At 39.6% G+C, this 21,157-nt stretch overlaps 1 pseudogene; it reads right to left on the bottom strand.

The window, feature by feature from the left end:
* Positions 1-12,205: 12,205 nt before the first annotated feature.
* LOC131831324 (small ribosomal subunit protein eS4, X isoform-like) lies at positions 12,206-12,886 on the bottom strand (annotated as a pseudogene).
* Positions 12,887-21,157: the final 8,271 nt, after the last annotated feature.

Genomic DNA, 21,157 nt, shown 5'->3' with positions numbered 1-21,157 from the left:
ACCTTTAACGATTATACAGTTACACCTCTGCCACCAGTCTGAGGTGCTGGCATCTTGAAATCAGTGACCTGATGTTGACATACTTCCTGTCCCTCCCCCACCTGTTCTCTTTCTTCCTCCAAGACTGTGGAAACTTCTCAGATCTGTGGGGAGTTGCTGCAGGTATAAACACATTGGAGAGAAGTGTGGAGTGATTTTCACCACACTGTATAAATAAATGCAGAGAATAGAAGCCTTGTTTTCATTAGAACATAGCTCTGACTGCAATCTCTTTTGTGGTGGATAAAGTTGTGTTCACAGCAAATGATTTTGTTAAACTTACTGTCAACCAAAGAATAAAGTTATATTCCTTTCAGGCAATTTCTTACTTAAACACAGAGATTTTCTTAAGCAGATTTTTTGGAAAACAGAACTCAAGAGAACAAAATAAAGGTATTCTCCTCCCCTCCTCAAAAAAAACCTCTTAAAAGCCCAGAGATAGAAAAAGCTTAACTTCTCGTGGACATAGGTTCAAGTTTCTAGATTGTACTGGCACCTCTGTCCACTGCTCCCTTAGCACGTCCCTTAGGACACAGCACAGTGACAGGAAAACATATAGTGGGGTCTCAGGGCCATAATGAAACAAATTTCTTTTTTTTTTTTTTTATTTAAAGATTTTATTTATCCATTTGACAGACAGAGATCACAAGAAGGCAGAGAGGCAGGCAGAGAGAGAGGAGGAAGCAGGCTCCCTGCAGAGCAGAGAGCCCGACGCGGGACTCGATCCCAGGACCCCGGGATCATGACCTGAGCCGAAGGCAGTGGCCCAACCCACTGAGCCACCCAGGCGCCCCTGAAACAAATTTCTAATTTAAAACCCTCTTGCCAGGTCTCTGTTCCTCACAGAAAGAGGAATGCCCACATTCACACTTCATCTACTCTTCTTATTTGAACTTTCATTTCCCTCTTTACATTCTCCTCTCCAAGCCATTTGTGTTTAGTTGTCATTCTTTCCTAGTTTATTGCGGTACTTGGTCTTCTGGCTGCTCCATTGCCTTTGAATGAGGGAGGAACTAACTCATTCTTGCATTGATCAACTAGGAGTAGTTCCAACGGCAATGAAACTAGGGCATGCGGATTAAATGTCAAAGAAGATTCAGCAGCTGTCCTGCATGGTGATCTCCCAGAAGACCTGGTCTTATCACTGAGTGCTCAAAATCTAAAATCTGATTCCACAATCCACTTGCCATCCTGTTACATGGCATGCATAAGGCATGGGTTTTGTTTTGTTTTTAAGATTATTCATTTATTTATGTATTAGGGAGAGAGTGAGGGAAAGAGAGAGAGAGGGAGAGAGAGCATGTACGAATAGGAGCAAGAGCAGAGGGAGAGAATCTCCACTGACTGTGGAACCAGACACAGGACTCGATCCCACAACCCAGGGACTATGACTGGGGCCAAAACTGAGTCAGACACCCAACCAACTGAGACACCCAAGTACTCAAACATAGGTTTCTATTACTAATCAATTTTTCTAATTCAGGAAAAAATTATCTAATCAGTCTTTAAATGGATTGTCAATTTCCAAATAATTTAAATGCAATAAAATATAATAAATTTAAAAAATACATCATGCAGATATTTTTTTCAAAATCCAGAAAGATTTCAAGATTGCATGTACAGCATTTCACCCTGCCCTTGGAACACACTAAGTTCTCAACTCCAACTGGAATCAGGTTTATATTATAATGGAAATTGTTTTATTCAACATATCAGTAAACAAAAGGTATAAAGAAGTCTATATTTAACCAGCTTTGAAAAATGGTTTTGATAACATCTTAAAATCAGATTGGGTGCCAAAAAAAAAAAATGTTCTATATGGAAGAACCAAGCTGAGAGAAAAATCACCAGGTAGATATCTATTTTGTAAAGAGCTTAGTCAAATAATAATTTCTTAATATTAAGATATATATCTTAATATATATAATATATAATTATTTGATTAAGCTCTTTAAAAATATCTATATATAGATATAAAAATATCTATATATATAAAAATATCTATATATATCTATATAATATATAATTATATATGTTTATAATCATATATTATATATTTATAATATTTATAATAGATAAATTCATGTAAATGTATAAATAAATTATAATATATGGTCATAATTATAATTAATTATATAATTATGATTATAAGTATAAAAATATACTATGATATAATTAATATGCTATTGATTAATAATTATTGATTAATGCTATATAATATTATATATATATAAAAATATATATGTTTTTGTCCTATTTCTGTGACAGAGTTCCTATAACCCTTGGAATATATGAGATGAGAGCAATAAAATTTTTTCATTATGTTAATGCTGTGACTTTTGAATCCACCTAGGGATGGGGCTGGTTGTCAGGAGAACCAATCATATGACAGAGGGTTAGAAATTTCAGTTCCACCCTCAGATCTCCGGTAATGGCAGAAGGACTGGAGGTCATTGAGATTAACTTCCAAAGCCATGACTCTGAGCAAGGATGAAGAGATTCTTTTTATTTAGGGTTTAGAGTGAATATTCAGAAAGGAATCTTTGTCATTGCATGTAGAGGTGGGTATAAAGTCACTCAGGAGTCTTAAGGAAACATGCTCATATATACCTTGTATATTATGTTAAAGAGGTTTGTGCTTCTCCTTGGGAGGAGGTTTTAACATTACAGTGAGGAGGAGGTAACTGTTAAGATAAGGTTAACCTTCCTGTGAAGAGGAAAGCAGGAGTAGGGGTCTTGCTGGGGAAACTTCCAGGTTGGTGAACACATGGAGGGACTGGAAGAGTGGTGCATCTGAAGAGGACATGGAAACTCCAGGCTCTTTCTTCATGCCTTGCCCTGTGTACCTCTTCCATCTGGCGATTCCTTAATTATACCCTTTTAAAATAAGCCAACAGTCTGGTAAGTAAATGCTTCTCTGAGTTTCCCTGAGCTGCTCTAGAAAATTAATTGAACCCAAAGAGGAGGTCATGGGAACGTTTGGTTTATAGGCCGTTAATCAGAAGTATAAGTAATAACCTGGGCTTATGACGGGCATTTGAAGTGGGGCTAGAGGATTTGTGGTCTTGTAGGAATGAATGTTTTACCTGTGGAAACTGAGGTTATCTCCCCATAGATCGTTGGGGAATTGAGTTGAATTTTCAGACATCCTTGTGGTGTCCAAGAACCTCTAGTGGCTGGTATGAGAAACACCCCCTCCACATGTTGAAATTGGGTCTAGGAACTCAAGGAATGGTAAAGCTTCAAGGCACTGAATTGGTTATTGTGTTCATAGCTCCTTTTTCAAATAGAATAGCTCAATATGTGTTGTTAGATAATTTACAACTCGAGAAAGGATTATGAAGGTATAAGCAACACACAGATGTCTCTCTGATTTCCTTTATTGTGGTTCCTCTGGGAGGCATTACGGAAATCATTCCTTGGCTTTTCCAGAGTTTGTTGAGGATGTTGATCATAATGGGAATGAATAAAGCATGCAAATGAAGAACAGCCTGGCTCCTCATTCGAAAATGTGACTGAAGGTGCTAGGTCAAGATGCCATCAGAAGTTGGACTTCTGGAAAATTGTATCATAGAGAATTTATGAAATATAAGCAGCCATTTGTATCATAGAATTTGCAGAAATATGACAGAAGCTTGTCAAGTTTATCACTTAATAATTTTATCCACTCACCAACAAATTTCCTAATAGGCCCGCTAAGAACTTTGGAGATACAGTAGTAAATGCAACAAATAGAGCTACTGCTCTCATGAGGACTGCAGAACAATGGGCTAAATAAACATTTTAACCAAGAAAATACAATAAAATTCAAGGTGTCACAGGAGTATAAGCAGGACTTCTAATATAAACTAAGGAATTACTATAGATTTCCAAAAGGAAGTGGCATTTTTAACTGAGACCTAAAAAATGAGTTGGGCCTACACTTTGAAAGAGGTCAGGGATAAGTGTTCTAAATGAAGGGAGCAGCTTGGTCACAAGGAAAAAGAATGGCATACCTTAGAAAGTAACCAAAAGGAAATTGGATGTTCAAGAAAAAGAGTGAGGGGGAAGGAGCTAGAGGTCAAGGGGGAGAATGGAACTAAATTATGAAGAACACCATAAACCATGTGAGAGGGCTTGGATTTTATTGTCCAAGGGACATAAGATTGAAACACTGAAAGATTTAAAGCAGAGAAAATATATAACCATAGTTCAATTTTGTAAAAATGACTCTGATGACAGCGTGGATTGGGGAGAGCAGGACTGACTCTAGGTAGAAACCAGGAAAGAGTTAAAAAAAAAAAAAAGATGTACTTTATCAGGGTATTGGAGATGGAGAGAAATGACTGATTTGGGCAATTTGGTGGTGATTAGTGCCATTTACTGTGTCAAGTAAGGCTGGAAGGAGAAATAGAACTGACAAGTTCACTTTTGCATGTTTGATGTTGAGGTACATTTGAGACATTAATAGGTAGAGTTTCAGTAGTGATTGGACTTTGCTTTGGGGGCTCCATGGGCTAGAGACATCCATTAAAACCCATCTGGAAGAATGCTATTGGCCAGGGGAATTTTGGAGACTAAAAAGAGTAGCAGACTTAGAACAACCCCTTGAAGTACGTCAAAGTTCTAGGATCGGGTAAAGAACAGGGTCACAAATGCATCTGAGAAAGAATATACAAAGAGGTATATATCTCACAAAAAATGAGAAGAGTTTGTTTGGCAAAGATTGTTATCTGAGCACCTCTCTGCCTCTTCTTCCTTCTCCAGCCTCCCAGGAAGTTCAGTGTTGTCATATGATTGAGCTCTAACTAATGGAATGTGAACAGAAGTTGATGAAGGCCACTTTCAAAGCTGGTACAAAAAAAGTCTCCCATAATGATCTCTCTCGTTTCCATCTAGTAGCTCAGCGTCAGTCTCAAGAAGAAGCCAGAAACCTTCTTCATCCCTTAGGGGAAAATACTATATGGGACTTTATATGAGTGAGAAAGAAATTTCTTTTGTGTTAAGCCACCAAGATTTGGGTGTTTATCTACTGTAGCAGGTGCATCACCTTCACTCACGCAGTGTGGACTTACAGAAGCTAAGGGACAAGACTGTTTCAAAAAGGAAGGAGTAGTCAGCAATATCAAATGACTGATGAAAAGCCAAGCAAATTAGGTACTGAAAAGAGTCTCTTAGATTTAGCAACTTATAGGTCTCGAATGACCTGCATGTATTACCATTTGCGACTGAAGATTTTTAAGATAAATGTAAACATATCTCTGATCTTAATGCTGGTGGTTGTTTTAAGAAAGCTACTATGGACGGGACTGGAAGAGATTATGCTGAGTGAAATAAGTCAAGCGGGGAGAGTCAATTATCATGGTTTCACTTATTTGTGGAGCATAACAAATATCATGGAGGACAAGGGGTGTTAGAGAGGAGAAGGTAGTTGGGGTAAATTGGAAGGAGAGGTGAACCATGAGAGACTATGGACTCTGAAAAACAATCTGAGGGTTTTGAAGGGGCGGGGAGTGGGAGATCGGGGTACCAGGTGGTGGGTATTATAGAGGGCATGGATTGCATGGAGCACTGGGTGTGGTGCAAAAACAATGAATACTGTTATGCTGAAAATAAATAAAAATAAATTTAAAAAAAGAAAGCTACTATGCTCATTAATCAATTCAACTGTCTTAACACACTTTGTGTATAGGTGTTTTAAATGTCATTTTTCAGTCAAATAAAACTTCTGAGATGGGTTATACAATTGGATTTTGATTTATTGACTTGGTCCTTAGTTTTCAATTGACTGAGTGGATTATTTAATTCTCTTGATTCAATTTGCAAGGCCGCTATGCTCACCACTGATTGACTCAGTTTGGATGAAGAAACAAAGGCTATCCACAAAGTGTCAGAGAAAAACTTGGGATCTATAAGAACCAATTAATCAATCAATGGTTGTTTTGCTTGGCTGAAACAATTACACCTATTGTGAATACTCTGAATTTTCTCAGTCAGTAATTTAAAACCAAATTTACCCATACTAAACATTAGTGTATGTAAAAGACATAAGTCCCTTGTTAAGACATAGAGGCCTAGAATCTCACATTGAATATTCTAATTCAGTAAAGAGATCTTGGTACCAAGAATTCACAATTTTTTTTTTTTAAACAAGCACTTCAGATGATTCTGATAGGCATGGCCCTTAACTCACACTTAGCTAAACTCTGATCTGTATCTAATGGAATGCTTTAAAATCCAAATTTGTTCTCCGAAGAGGAACTATAACTAAGCCTCAGATACTTGGCACCAGAAAGAAAATTTGGGGGAAAAAAAAAAGCAGAAGAGCATTTTGTTACAAAAGAATGAAAAGGAGAATTATAAAAGACGATGGCACATTTTTCTTTCTTTATAAACTTATAGGCATTATCTTCTCCATTTTTATACATCTTTGCCTTGTGAACTTTCAAATAAAATGGTAATTCAGTGATCGAAATTTTCTCCTTCCAGAGCCCAAGAATACAATTAGCAGGGGAAGGCAGCAAGCTTCTACAGTACTTCGTGGCATTATGAACTCGTCATTGAAAACAAGAAGGGTTGTTACTAATCTTCAGATGCACAGAAAGGCAACTGAGGATAATATCACCCATTACATTCTGCTAGTGACAGAAGCCTGTGCCTTAGGCAGCTTACACAATGCCTGTTTACCATTAAAATTTCATTTACTCTCATTAAATCAATTTCTGAAAGAATTTTTCTATCCACGGCAATTTCATATGTAGAAAAGTAAGCAACTGAGCCTTTTAGAAGCTTGTGTGCGAAGGGGTTTATGGGGTCTCCGTTTTCCATGTCTGGCCTGATTTTGTGCGGACCTAATCTCAGAGGAAGGAGGGAGGGAACACGGAAGAGGATGAGAAGTTGCGATTAATCAGCTCCTACCAGAGTAACAAATGCAATAACTACAGTCCATTGCACACAGCATTGCATTGGTTCATACGGGATATCTATTGAAAACTTGATTAAAAGCTGGAGAAGAGTAGTATGTACCTTACTGAGTTAAAGGAAAAATTGGTTATGTATATTAACCTGTGTGAAAAGCTTGAAAGCCAGTTCTCATCAAGTAAGGTCATATGCTACCTGTATCAAATAATCTCATTCTAACAGAATCTGATTTCCCAGCAAACTCACCCTTTAAGATAGCCCTCCCACTGTTTTAACTTAAAGAATAGGACCTCTCCCTCCTACCCCACCCAGATGCATAGCTACTTGGAGCAGTCATGATTCTGATCTCCATTTATTCTCTCTGGATCTGTTTCCTCATTTGTAAAGAGGGCAGAGTAATAGAACCAACCTCCTTAAGTTGTGAGAATTAGATGAGATAATGTACATAAAATGTGCAGAAAATGTCTGGTGTTTCCTAAGTCTTACGCAAACGTTGTTCCAGAAAAACACTAACACAGGTGTTTCTGCCATGCAACTGGACATTTGCGTTCTTCACGTCTTGCAAAATCATGCAGTAAACAACAGCGCTCGTTGGAAAAAACAGGATTAGGAGCAGATCCTCGAAAGCTATGGCACTTTTTAATAAGGGCACTAACCAAAATGGTAAGAATCCTGAAGATACTAAGATGGAGCTAAATCCCAACTAGCCTCTGCCCTGAAAATCTGTCTGCCCTACCTTTGATGTTTCAAAGCCTGGAACTGAAGCTTTCCCCGTGGAGATACAGGTCTTTAGAACAGTCACTTTGATAAAGGACAGCTAAAGTAAAATTATGACTCAGAAGTTTTTTCTTTTTTTGTACTTTTGTTTTTTGTTGTTGTCTTGTTTTAATACAGGAAAATACCTTCTCAGGTTATCATCCTTGCACTTACCCGTTCTTCAGGTAGATGAGCCTAGTGGACAATGTCACGGATGCTTCAGACCACGGAGCCGGCCCCTCTCTTCAAATAAAGGAAGATATTTAGAGACTTTTCAGCTTTTTTTCCCCCCAAACTCTTCAAATACCATTGAAGTTCTGTTTTATTTAACTGTGAAAAAGCTTACACAGTTGATCGCTTCAGACAATGAACCCAGTAGGAAAAACCGTGTTTGTTTTCTGTGTTATGCTGATATCACTCCCCTAATTACCAATCGCGTATGAGCTGATTTGCATTTAAAAACACATGTTGTAGCAGAACAGACTGCAGATGTGATAAAAAGACATCCAGAGGATTTGAGAATTGTGCTATAATAAACAGAGCCTTAGGGATCCAACTTGCTAGCATTCTTTTCAAAAAGTGACTTGAGTCCGATTACGAAGGGCTAAAAACGCTGATCTTGTTAGAAGTTTGGAATGGTGTGAGCACTGGTGCTCCCTGGCGGCAAGCAAAGATGATCAGCCTTAATCTATTTGGCTACTACAATAACCAGAGAAGGCATATCTACTGTTTAAACTCTTTTATATCTCAGCCAGTAATAAACAAATGAATAAAACTCGGCTCTGAGCTTTCTCACAGAACATTCTTTTGTTGGTGGTTTTTTGCCTTCTTTTGGTCATGACTCATGGCCCATTTTTTTTTCTCATTTCTCCTCCAGGACAGGTGGAAATTTAAGTCTGCTGTTGTTCTTTTTTTTTTTTTTTTTTTAATTTATTTATTTGAAAGACAGAGATCACAAGTAGGCAAAGAGGCAGGCAGAGGGAGAGGAAAGGAAGCAGGATCTCCGCTGAGCAGAGAGCCTGATGTGGGGCTTGATCCCAGGACCCTGGGACTTTAACCCACTGAGCCACCCAGGCGCTCCTGCTATTGTTCTAAAAGCAAGGTCTGTTTTCCTGAAAGGTCTGAGGTGCCCCTTCCTCTGAGGGGGAGTAAGGAATGGGATATCACAGCAAGCAGCGGTCCTCCAGCTGCTCCAGGCCCCTCTTGCACAACTGGTTCTCCCACGGACTGCTAGGCTCCCCGGCTTCCCTGCTCTTTGCTGGGAGGCAGCACCACCAGACAAAAGAGAAGCTACAAACTACAGTGGATCAGGTGTCAACGGCTGAGCAAGCAACAAGATACGGAGCCTTGTAATGTTGTTGACATTTGTTCTACCATCTACATGGTGCGTCAACACAGCCTAAAGATCCCAGGGTTGGAAAAACCACAAAAGGAACGAAACCTAGTTCACTTTGTTCCATCTCTTCATGGCCCCAGGCGACCCAACCTTCTTTAAAAGGTAAGGTTTTCTGATATTCTCCATCCAGTCTTTGAATATATGAATGGTAATTAGGCAAAGTGGGGACTTGCTGAGTCGTACATTGGCGAAGTTGTTGGCGACGTAGGTTGTGATCGTTAATGAAAGAGAAGGCAGCAGATCTCAGAAGAATGCAGAGTGAGATTCCTCCTCAAATGAGGAGAAATATGAGAAAGGTGGCCCATTGGGACAACTTTCGAATTCGCTCATCCTTGCAGCCCACCGGTTGATAGGAGAAGTCATCAGTATCTGTCATATTTCATTCACCTTATTTCGCACACTCTGTAGCCTTAGATCTCCTAATAATAGTGTCTAGACTCTGGTCACATGTCCTCTGAGACTGCATTCTTTCTGAGGTCAGTAATAATGGTCAAATCCAGTGGATAAAGCCAGGTTCTCGTGTGGCTGGCACCTCTACCACATTTGGCCTGATTATGCAATCCCACCAGCTCCTCCCAGAAACGATCTACCCGTGGCTGTTTTCATGGGTCTCTGTCTATCTTTCTGTCACTCTCGCTTCCATTCTGATGGGCTGCCTCTTCATTTCTGCCTCTCTCAGCATGACAGCTCCATTTTCTCACCCACAGACTCTGTAAGGCCTGTAGCATTGCTGATGGCCTGAAGCATTAAGCGGCTTGTGGCTCAGGCTTGCCGTGAGGTCCACATGTCTACATGGCAGTTGATCCAGTATACACTACCGTATGATCAGACAGAGTCTCCAATCATATCTCTTAAGACAAATGTCTGAGATAGAGAATCAGCTTGATTATAGTCAAGCCAAAGGATGAACAGACTTTGGACCCGCTGTTCACCTCTATTCCAATCAGTTGAGGATCGCGGTAGCCACGATCCCCACCCAGGAGGCCTCATAGGGAGCCCTGGGTGAAGGCCGGTTGACTGTGAGTTCATGGCCTAAGAGTTCTTCAGTCTGTGTCCCCCCCAGCCCATCTCTACCATAGTCCGTTATTTATCTCTTGTTAGTTCCCTGCCTTCCCCCATCAGTCCTTTGCTACATCCACAACAGAAGTTTTGCCATTTTTTTTTTAAAGATTTTATTTATTTATTTGACAGAGAGAAATCACAAGTAGGCAGAGAGGCAGGCAGAGAGAGAGAGGAGGAAGCAGGCTCCCCGCTGAGCAGAGAGCCTGATGCGGGACTCGATCCCAGGACCCTGAGATCATGACCTGAGCCGAAGGCAGCGGCTTAACCCACTGAGCCACCCAGGCGCCCCAGTTTTGCTATTTTTGCCTTAGTTTTTCCTCCCTTTGCAAAGGTCATTGTCTCTGCCTGAAATGTCCTTTACCATTTCTTTGTCTGCAAATTTCTTTTGTCTGAAAAATTTATCTTTCAGCATCCAACTTTACCTTCTCTGGAACTTTCACCCTACTTCTGTAGGCCCTGCTTCTCATCTCTGAGCTCCCATTCTCTTTCATGCTTCCTGCCATTTTAGTGCTCACCATATCCGTGGACACTGTTTAGTAGTGCACTTGTTTTTTCTGGTAGAATGGTTGCCCCTTGAGGTACAGTTCTACCTCTTAGTCATCATAGTTTCTTCACCAGTGCTTAGGATCATGTCAGGAATGCGGTAGGGATTCAGTAAAGGTTTTCTGAGGGAATCCATATATAAGTATGAGGTACTTGAAGTGAATGTGGAAATAGTAAATCAGGGATTAGTAAAAGGGGAAGAAAAGGAATGATATTATTCATTTTTACAAATGACATTCATTCTCTCAAGATGCTTTTTGTCAAACACATACATCCGTGCTAGGCAGATTTTTTCTGTTTCAATTTACTTTTCTGTAAAAAAGTAAAGCTATAAGGATGCCTGGGTGGCTCAGTGGGTTAAACCTCTGCCTTCGGCTCAGGTCATGATCTCAGGGTCCTGGGATCGAGCCCCACATCAGGCTCTCTGCTCAGCGAGGAGTCTGCTACCCACCTGCCCGCCTGCCTCTCTGCCTACTTGTGATCTCTCTGTCAAAATAAATAAATAAAATCTTTTTTTAAAAAAGTAAAGCTACATTTATGGGAAAAGAAATTGATGGTGTAGCTTATATACCTTGGGTCCTATTAAAATGAACTTCTTTGTTGTAAAATAAACTGTAGCTTTTCTTAATGTTAATATCCTGGGGAAATTCTTACCATAACAAAACTTCGAATTGACCAGCACTATTAAATCCTTCTAAACTGTGTTAACCTGGGTTAAGAGTAGGAGATAAGAAAAGTTTCATTTATAGAAAATGTAGAACTATGTACTTTTAAACAAAGAATTCAGTTACTTATTACTGCAAATATATGACCCCAAAATGAAGTGGCCTAAAACAACAACTTTTTATTATATCTCAAGTTTTGTTAATTGCAAATTCAAGTAGGACTCAACTGTGTGATTCATCTGTTGCATGGGTTCTCCACTGTGGTCACTTTGTGATATTTAGCTAGAAACTGAGCTGTTCTGGACAGTTCAAGACCGCTTTCTTACATGCCTGGTGATTGGATAGGGATGCTAAAAGACCGGGCACAGCTGGGCTCTTCTCTTCTCTATGTAGTCTCAGAACCTCTTCAGCCCTGAAGCTGAACTTTGTGTATGATAGCCACAGGCTCCAAGGGACCAAAGCAAAAGCCACCAGCATCCTAAAGTTCAGGACCAGATGTGATGGAGTATCATTCTCACTGTGCTCTTTGGGACAAAGCAGTGGCAGGCTAGGCTAGAGTCAAGTGTGTGGAGAAATAGACTTCATCTGACATGTGATATAGGCAAAGAAGAAACAAAAGGTGATTGTCTTAGGAATAGCTACCACAGAAATAGAACTATATTACTTTTTTTTAAAATCATGTTGTATTATCTTTAATTAAGTATAAAGACTTCTAATCATGTCATCTAGAGACCATTTCATCTGCTGCTCTGTTTGGCTACCAGTCTCTTGTCTCTCTCTTCAGTAATGGTGAGATGGATATGTTTTCTACAGGGAAGAGAAATCTATGGTTTGTTGGCTTTTCCAGCAACAAAAATGTTGAAGAGCTAGGTGGCAAAGCTGTTGCCATTGGCCTCTTTCATGTGAATTACATCAAAAGGACCAGGATGTTTCTCTCTGCTGATCACATCGATTCTTCCCAGGTTAGCACGTCTGCTTACCATACGCAGATTACCAGTATTAAACTTGATGAAATCAGTAATCTTTCCAGTCTCCAAATCAATCTGAATGGTGTCATTCACCTGGATGAGGGGATCAAGACAACAGATGGCACGAGAAACATGTGTCACTGGATGAGGGATTCCTTTTGTCCCCACAAAGATATTTCTCACTTTGTACAACTTAGAGTTGGCCTTGTCAGGTGTAATCCAATGAACAGCAAAGTGACCCTTGGTGTCATCCATCAGATGGAAATTCTCCCCAGTCTTGTCATTGCTGATCACATCCATAAAACCAGCAAGGTGGGCTGTATCGGTTTGGACCTTGCCATTAATCTTAATCAACACTGCAAATAGATCTCCTTTAATTCATTCCCCGTTAGAGCATACTTAAGTCTGTGCTTTAGGAAAATGATGAGAGGGAAACACTCTCTTAGCTTATGGGGACCAGTAGATGGGTGAGGGGCAAACACACCGGTCAGTTTATCCAACATCCAATGCTTTAGAACTGCTACACTCTTCAGATGCTCCTTGGGACCACAAGCCATGGCTGTGCTAGGCATGAAAAGATAACAAAATTACTTCTGAGAAGATATAGTAATTTGATTCAGGTTTAAATCAATCAATGAATAGTGATTGGTTATTTATTCTGTGCATTATTCTCCCTTTAATTTTCTTTGGCCTGCCTTAAAGTCCTTAGCAGACCTGTTTTCATGGAAAAGATGCCATTGCCAATGTCACTTTTTGAAAAAAACTATCTCAATTTGGCCTTGAAAAGGAACCGGCCCTTCCTGGATTGGGTCTCAGAAGAGGCAGATGCTCCAATCTAGCTACCTGTTTGAGTTCAGGCAGGTTTAGCTGAACTTTTCAGAGTTCTTGGTTCTTTATCTGTAAAATTTGTTAATTAATCTTTACTTAGTGTCTACTCTCTATCTGTACTGGTCGAAGTACTGATGATACAAAGAAACACAAGACTATTTCCTCAAAGGAGGAGCAAGGAAAGGGGCATATTCACAAATAATTATAATGCAGTTTTATAATAGTTGGTGCTTACTGCTAAGGTCTCTTTTGTATCTAAAGTCACGTGACCCTATGAGTTTTAGTTAACTTATAAATAACTGATATGTAAATGACTATCTTTGAACAATTCATTGTCTTAAGGATTTAAAATACGTGCTTGTGCCATTTGGTTACATTTTTAATTTGTAATTAACTGCATTTAAATCTCTTCTTACAGAGTCTTAAGATTCTCAGGCTGAAAGTGATTAGGAATACATCCATTCCAATCCCTTCTTCTATAGACAAGGAATCTGGGAAACAGAGAGCCTAAGGGACTTGTCTTCCATCACACAGCTTGTCACTGGCAAAGGCAGTCCAGGCCAACATTCTCCACACTTCATGGACCTGCTTGCCTATAAAGACATTTAGTCCAGCATCTGTCCATTGACTGGGGTGCTATATTCCAGAGCCTAGTCCCATTTATTGGATTTTGTTTATCCTCATCAGCACTCTTGTGCTGTTTCTCTAAAAAGAACTTTAATCTGTCTACTTCACAACTTTGGGATATTACATAGTGATATGTTGACACATACTTCTTCTGCCATGGAGGAAGGTTGAACCAGAGAAACACAAAGACATACTGTTACAAGTTCTATTTCCATTTGTTCTACAATTCTCAATTGGAGTAAGCTTAAAAAAACACAGATATTCACGAAGACAGAAATATCTTCACTACTCAAACTATGGTATTAGCCTAATTTTTTATTACTTATAATAAAAAGACATATATTAGAGACATGATTTTCTTTCTCTAAGCTGTCTGGAAGAAACATAAATTTCTAGAATATTGGCACTCAAAGGGATCTTAAAATACTTCTAAGTAAAAAAAAAAAAAAATACTTCTAAGTGAATCTCCACATTTTACAGATGTGAAAGATGAAGCCAAGGGGTCAGCAGCCTTTTCTAAATTCTCAGACTAACTTATCCAAACTAAACCAAAGTCTAGCGTTCTGATTCCCAGACAGTACCCATGTCTAAACGCAAGAGATTTGCTGAAATAGTCTCAGAAAGTTGTATTCTCATTTTTTGATGAAAGCAAGGATGCAATTAAGGCTATTCTTCCAAAAATAAGTGCTGATATTTGCTATACATCAGAGAAAAGCTTCCAAAATTTCTCCTGCCCTCTCATTCACAAAGACATTTTCCCCTCAAGCACTTCAATTGGCATACATAGATATGCCCTGGATTATCAGTAAACATTCAATTTTTCTTAATGAAAATCAGACAAAAGGGATGAGACTTCCATGTTTGCCCCAGTGATTTTTATTGGTATCAAAATGGTTTACTATGGAAACTCGTTTAGCCATTGTTTTCTGCCCACAGATGTTTTCTTCAAAAATTTTCCAACTTAAAAAAAAGATTTGTGCAGATAACCTATAGACTAGAGCAGAAACTAGTAGGAGCCAGCACCCCTCACAGCAGTGCTGAGGGCATCGGTGCTTGGACTGGCACGTCTGTTCTGTTATTCCTCTTCCATTAGCCCCTAAGACCATTGAATCTTCCTAAGTTTTCTTCATCTCTGTTCAAGCTTCCCTCTAAACTTCTATCCCCTGTGGTCTTGCTTGCATTTTCTTTTTTTACAGGTGTCCGTCCAAATCTATTTGAAGACAGAACAGTGTTCAGGCACCGCAAGCTTTTATGTCACAGAAACAAAACATCTGAGGGAAAGAATGGATATTTCACTTTTATTCTTTATGTACTGAGTTTATGTACCCATAGCTTGAGTTGAATAGGAAGACTTCGGTTTATTTTAAAAATGGGCCCCAAGAGTAGACTCACCTCTTTCCACCTAATTATGAAGAAAACACCTAGACCTTTCAAAAAATCTTCTGATTCTGACTCCCAGACAGAACTGATATTAGATTAAGTCTGACCTTTGGGGCTCAAACCCCTGAGGCTATTCACTTACTCTTTTCAGTGGGATTTGCTGATATTTTTCCTCTGGTTCTAATGTAGCTTAAAGTCATCTCTTTAAGACAGCTTTCAAAAAATTAGAGAGAAAGTAAAAAGCTAGCCTCAAGGCGTAGGCAAACTGTCCAGACTCATCCCTTTGGCAGGCTGAGAAATCTCCATTTGGTTGTGGCAGCAAGCCTAATGTGAAGAAGGCCATTAATTAAATAAACAAAACACTGAAGTTTGGTCAGAGGAGCATATAGGTGGCAGCACATCAGCCAACTCTGGGCCCTTTTTAGGAGAGAATTACACATGTTCTAAGGAGTTGGTTTTGTTTAACCTACTGCAAACACTTCCAGAGAAAGAACTTCAGAGTACAGGCTAGGAACTGTTGAGCTTCTCCTGCACTTTGGCTTTATCTTAGAGACTGAAGTTAACCGTAGCATCTTGGTTGCTTCCCTTCCATATGAGGAGAGACTAAAAGAATTATCTCAGCCTCCAGGGTTTAGGAGACACATAGCCTAGAACAGTCCTCTTGGCTCTTTCCTTCGTTGACTTCACTTGCTGGCTTCTATACCCTTGGTGTCCCATGACCTACCCTGAAAAATTAGGGCCACCCCACTCCGGGTCCTGTCTTCTCTCCACTGTACTAGTCATGGTGGAGGTGTATGATGAAAAAAGCCCTGAGTTCTGTTCTTTCTCTGTTATCTGGTCCCTAGCACAGCTGTGGTACCTCACTGGAACCTGGCCTAATGGCTTTATGCAGTCAGATAATTATTCACAGGACTTATCTTCATTGAGCACATGCTGGGGAGAAAAATAATAGCAGGATACAGGAAACATTATCTGCCTCAGATTCAAAATTGGCTTCCAATGACTCAATTCTGGTTTATGTTATGAGAGGGAAATGAATAGTCTGCCTGTCATCACTGTGAATGTTTTTGCTGAGCCCCTACCCCGTAACTTCACAAACATACATTAGAAAACACAAGTGTTCCATACTGTTTTCCAGGGATGGGGATGAATAACAGAACCATCTATATTGCGTCTTTTGGTCCTTGTTGGGAGAAGTGAAAGTGACATATAGTTGTGTCACGATGTTGGAGAAGGTGGGGGGGGGGGCGCTGTCTATATATGAGATTGTGTGTTATGGCTCCAGATGACCTCTGGTAAACAGAATAATATATCCTGGAAATGGGACATATTGACCCCCAATGAGCACTCTAACAACTTCAATTAAGATTAGGTAGCTTGGAAAAAAAAAAAAGAAGAAGATTAGGTAGCTTGAATCCAAGGCCATAAAGAGAGGCAAGGTGTTGATAGAAGAGAAAATTAAGAAAGATTTCTTAGAAGTTCAGATCTTTGTAGTTTGTAAAAATAAGGAAACCATACCCTGAGGATCTATCACACAAGATCTACATCCCCAGGCAATGCTTAGAGAGAAACAGCTGGCAGATCCTGAAGGAGGGAAGCAGCAGGTAAAGCTGGGAACGATGATGGTGATGAGAAATAAGACAAGACAGCGCCAAAAGAAGACCTTGAGGGAAGTTCACCCTTGCCTTGAATATGAACTTGGAGGAATTCGTATGACCTTATAATGAGTAAATATTGTTCAGATATATTACCTACAATTTGTATTTAGGACTTTTTAAAAAGTCAGGTCATTTCACCAAAAACTTATGTGTAGACTTTTTAAAAAGTCAGGTCATTTTAAATCATCAAACATCTTGTAGTCAACTTTTTTTGATTCACCCTTCTCAAATGAAACAGTGGGACTATTGGCCTTTAAATTACCAGTGCAGGGTCACTTGTTCTATTGGTCATCGCCAGAACAATCGGTACTGCCATGGTCAATGTGGGGGAAATAACTCCATGAAATAGCCTTCTGTTCCACTGCTAATTTTCCATCTAGGTCACTTTACTCACTCGTTAATGACTCCATGCTTCAATTCAATCTCAATTATAAAAACAAAAAGCGCACTGACTTATATACCACAACATTTCATATTGCAATAACCTTCTTCCTTACGTTGTAGCCAAGATGAAAACACTTTAGCCAAAATGATTTGAGCAATAAAACTTGTTATTTTACCTCCTGATCCGTCAGTAAAGAATCAGGGACATAAGAGGAAAGTACCTTCATTTGAAGGAATGCTTTTTAGATGATGGGCATAACTAATTTGTTTTATGTTTTTACCTTCTACTGGATATCCAAACGTATAACCCAGTTAGTCTTTTCACAATCTTGTAATGCCTGTTTTCAGAGTGACTCCAAACAGCAATGACATATGAGGTTCAGTCATGGCCAAATGTGTCTCGATATACAGAGAAGCAAAATTGCTAATACTACCCATTGTCTTAATTCAAAGAACTTCTTCCAATTTTTTGGTGATTACTAAGAATGGGAACATAAACAAAGATTGAATTTCATCCCCAGATCAGCAAATGAGTAATATAGGCCCTATCACCCAACAGGCAGAGTCTTTAAAATGGCCTTTTAAGTCATCCCAGGAAACTCAAACTTCTTGTTTGCTGTGTGTGCTCGGAAGTCCTCCAAGAGAATGAAAAAGTGATAGAACAGAGGCCCTTCTTGAGGAAGAAGCCTGCAGGAAGCAGAATGTGGAACAAATGGAAAGGCAAATTGGTTTCTGGTGGTGAATTCCTTCCTGATTGTCACACCACAGTACAAACCTGGACTCTTACTCCATTTTAAATTACTTCAAGTAGCTTCCCTTCTTGGAGTGGGACCGTAGACTATAAATTTTCTGTTTGCTGTGAATCTAACCCTCTTTCTTCTCTGTCTCTACTTTCTTTCTCTTCCTTGTCCACGTGAGTTCTTCAGTTCCAGTTTTGGGAAATACACTTTAGGAAAAGTGAAATCTGAAAAGAAGGAAGGACTAGAGAAGGAAGAAAAAAAGGAAGGAAGAAACAAAAAGTGAGAGGAAGGAAGGAAGGGAGGAAAGAAAAAAAAAAGTAGAACTTGCATACTTATCATATATTGATTTTTCTTTCTCTGCCAGTTGTTTTTCTTGCCCCCAAAGAACATGTCTTGCTTGTTATAGCAGTTAGCATGTTTCATTTGGTTGAATTTCTATATTCCCAAAGTCGAAAATAGAATTTGGAAAGTATTTTGAAAGCAGGAAAAATCACCCTTTCTGGTGTAGTGATATTTCTATTTTTAAAAATCTCATTAAAAATGAAATAAAAGGTGCTGAAACTAATACAACACTATATATTAACTATACTGGAATTAGAATTAAAAATTTAATTAAAAAAAGAAATAACAGATGTTAATAATTTTTGGACAGGGAAGTGAGCATTAAACAATTATTTTTTAAAGTAGACTCCACACAAGAGGACACAAGAGAACAAGAGTTGGACCCTTAACCAACCAAGCCACCCAGGCACCCTGAGCATCAAACAGTTCTTAAACTACCATTTGAAAAATTTTAACTGTTTTTTTAAAAAAGATTTTTATTTATTTATTTGACAGAGAGAGAGAGATCACAAGTAGGCAGAGAGGCAGGCAGAGAGAGAGGAGGGAAGCAGGCTCCCTGCTAAGCAGAAAGCCTGATGCGGGCTCCATCCCAGGACCCTGAGATCATGATGTGAGCTGAAGGCAGAGGCTTAACCCACTGAGCCACCCAGGCATCCCTGAAAATTTTTAATTGTAAGATAGATTGTAAACATTTAGACACAACTCCAGTGTTCTTTTCCTGAATTCATGACTGTTAAAAACTGAAGTAAAAAGTTATTTCATGTTTAACTTGTATTTTTGAAAATGGAAGTAAAAATGGTAGACAGAAGACAGAACAACAATGTTATGCCTCCGTCTGCATTGCCAAGGGTGCTGTGGGTGCTCTGGGTTGTTCACCTGGTCCAGAGGGACATGGGGCTTATATATCCCACCCACATCCTCACGGAAGGTTCACCTCTGCCCAGGTTCTCCTCACACCCTGTCCTGGAAGGAGAAGGCTGGTGGAGGCTGCTGGATGGCTAGGATCTCTCTCTCTCTCTCTCTCTCTCTCTCTATCACACACACACACACACACACACACACACACACACACACAGCCTGGGCTGGATCTGTCCTGTCAAGAGGGACTTCTGTCTTGCTCTCACCCCTCCTTCCTAGTTCTGCTGCTTCTGCTTCTAAAGTAAACTTGATCACATTAAAAAAAAAAAAAAAAAGTTTTAAGAAACTTATGTTGTGGGGTTGTGGGGCTCTTGTCTCAGAGTTAAAGAATGAATCTCGTGGACATGAAAGGGTGAAGTGAAGTGGAATTTTACTAAGTGAAGGTGGGAACAGAAAGGAAAGAGTAAAGCTCTCTAGAGTGAGAGGGGTCCCAAATGGGTTGCCACTGAGGGCTTTTAGTGGTGGCGTTCCATTGAGAACTGACCAGGGATCTTAAATCCTCCTGGTGTCTTTCCCACTGAAAGCACCATGTTTACTTCTTTTCTTTTTCTTTTTTTGGAAAGTTTGCTCATTTTTAGTGGTCCAGCGCAACTGTCATAGAGAAATCTCACTTAAGACATAGGAAGGTGGTCTCGCTATGCTCCCTTATCTCTGGTTTTGAACACCTCAGCGTTTCTCCACATCTGGGAATTTTGTGAGCCTGGGTTCAGAGCCTCCGGCGTGAGCCTGGTCAGGGGAGTCAGGGGCCTCCTCTCTCTCCCTGCCTCGACCTTAATGCCTTCTCTGCTCACCAGACAGAACCTGTGGGCAGAAAGAGCTATACTGGGATTGGGAGGAGAAACTGTTGTGTACTTTTTAATTAGTGGGGATTAGGGATAGTGTGAGTCTCTGAGGAATCTGGAGGCAAGGCTTTTGGGACCTTGAGGGGCCAGCTGCTGCCAAGATAAAGTTACTTTTAAATATTAAGGCACTAAGGCAACCACGAGTTCCTTGAAGAGGGTCACGCTCTGCATGTTTCAGGTATTATCAGTGGGCTGCACTCTGTAAGGAGAGTTTAAGCTACATTTCTTTTGCTTATGTTTCCCATGTCACTTAAACATGTAGACATTTTATCCAGGTTTAAAGTTTATAGAGATTTCTCGCTAAACTACATGAGTTCCTCTTAATTTTCTCTTCAACTTAACATTTGTTAAGTTTTATTTATTTATCTATGTATTTATTTATTTATTTTTGAGAAAGAAAGAACATGAGCAAGGGGGAGGTGCGTGGGAGGGGCAGAGGAAGAGAGAGAACCTTAAGCAGGCTCCACGCCCAGTGTGAGCCCCTCAACAGGGCTCCATCTCATGACCCTGAGAGCATGACCAGAGTTTGACGCTTAATGAACGGAGCCACCCAGGCGCCCAAATCAAATTTTATTTTGAAGCCAAGTCTTAAAAAATAGACTGTTTTTGAAGGGAAGTGCATCTCACCTAACCTGTTTCAGGACATATTGTGATTCCTGACAAGAAGCCATAAGGAATATAAAGTTTCTTGGGGCTTGGCTGTTGAGCTGAAGTGTGTGCTATATTTCTTGAAGTATTTCTCTTCAAGTCATAGGTAAATGGTAAGTTATCTACTTTTTTATTATTCTCTTTCACTGTATTGCAGGGCGTGACTGTGAGGTTTGTGTTTCTTGGAATGGATGGTTTAAAAAATTTAATTAAAAGGGACTTCTAGATTTAAATTGATTAAGCCGGTAGCCAAGTGTTATAGACTATGTTTAATAGTACATCAACACATAGTGTCCTTTCTAATATTGGATGGCTGTGTGACAACATCTTATGTGAGGTGAGTGGAGATTGTATTTATGCATTTGGGATGGCAAAACTGCTCGTAGTATCTTGTTATTACTAACTGAAATGCACTCCTGTCAAATCGAACTTGTTGGTATTTTCATTTGTTCATTCAGCTT

Source organism: Mustela lutreola, chromosome 5 (genome assembly GCF_030435805.1).
Source record: "Mustela lutreola isolate mMusLut2 chromosome 5, mMusLut2.pri, whole genome shotgun sequence".
Taxonomy (NCBI): Eukaryota; Metazoa; Chordata; class Mammalia; order Carnivora; family Mustelidae; genus Mustela; species Mustela lutreola.
Note: the sequence above shows the minus strand (reverse complement) of the source record. Positions and strands in the feature narration are given on the sequence as shown.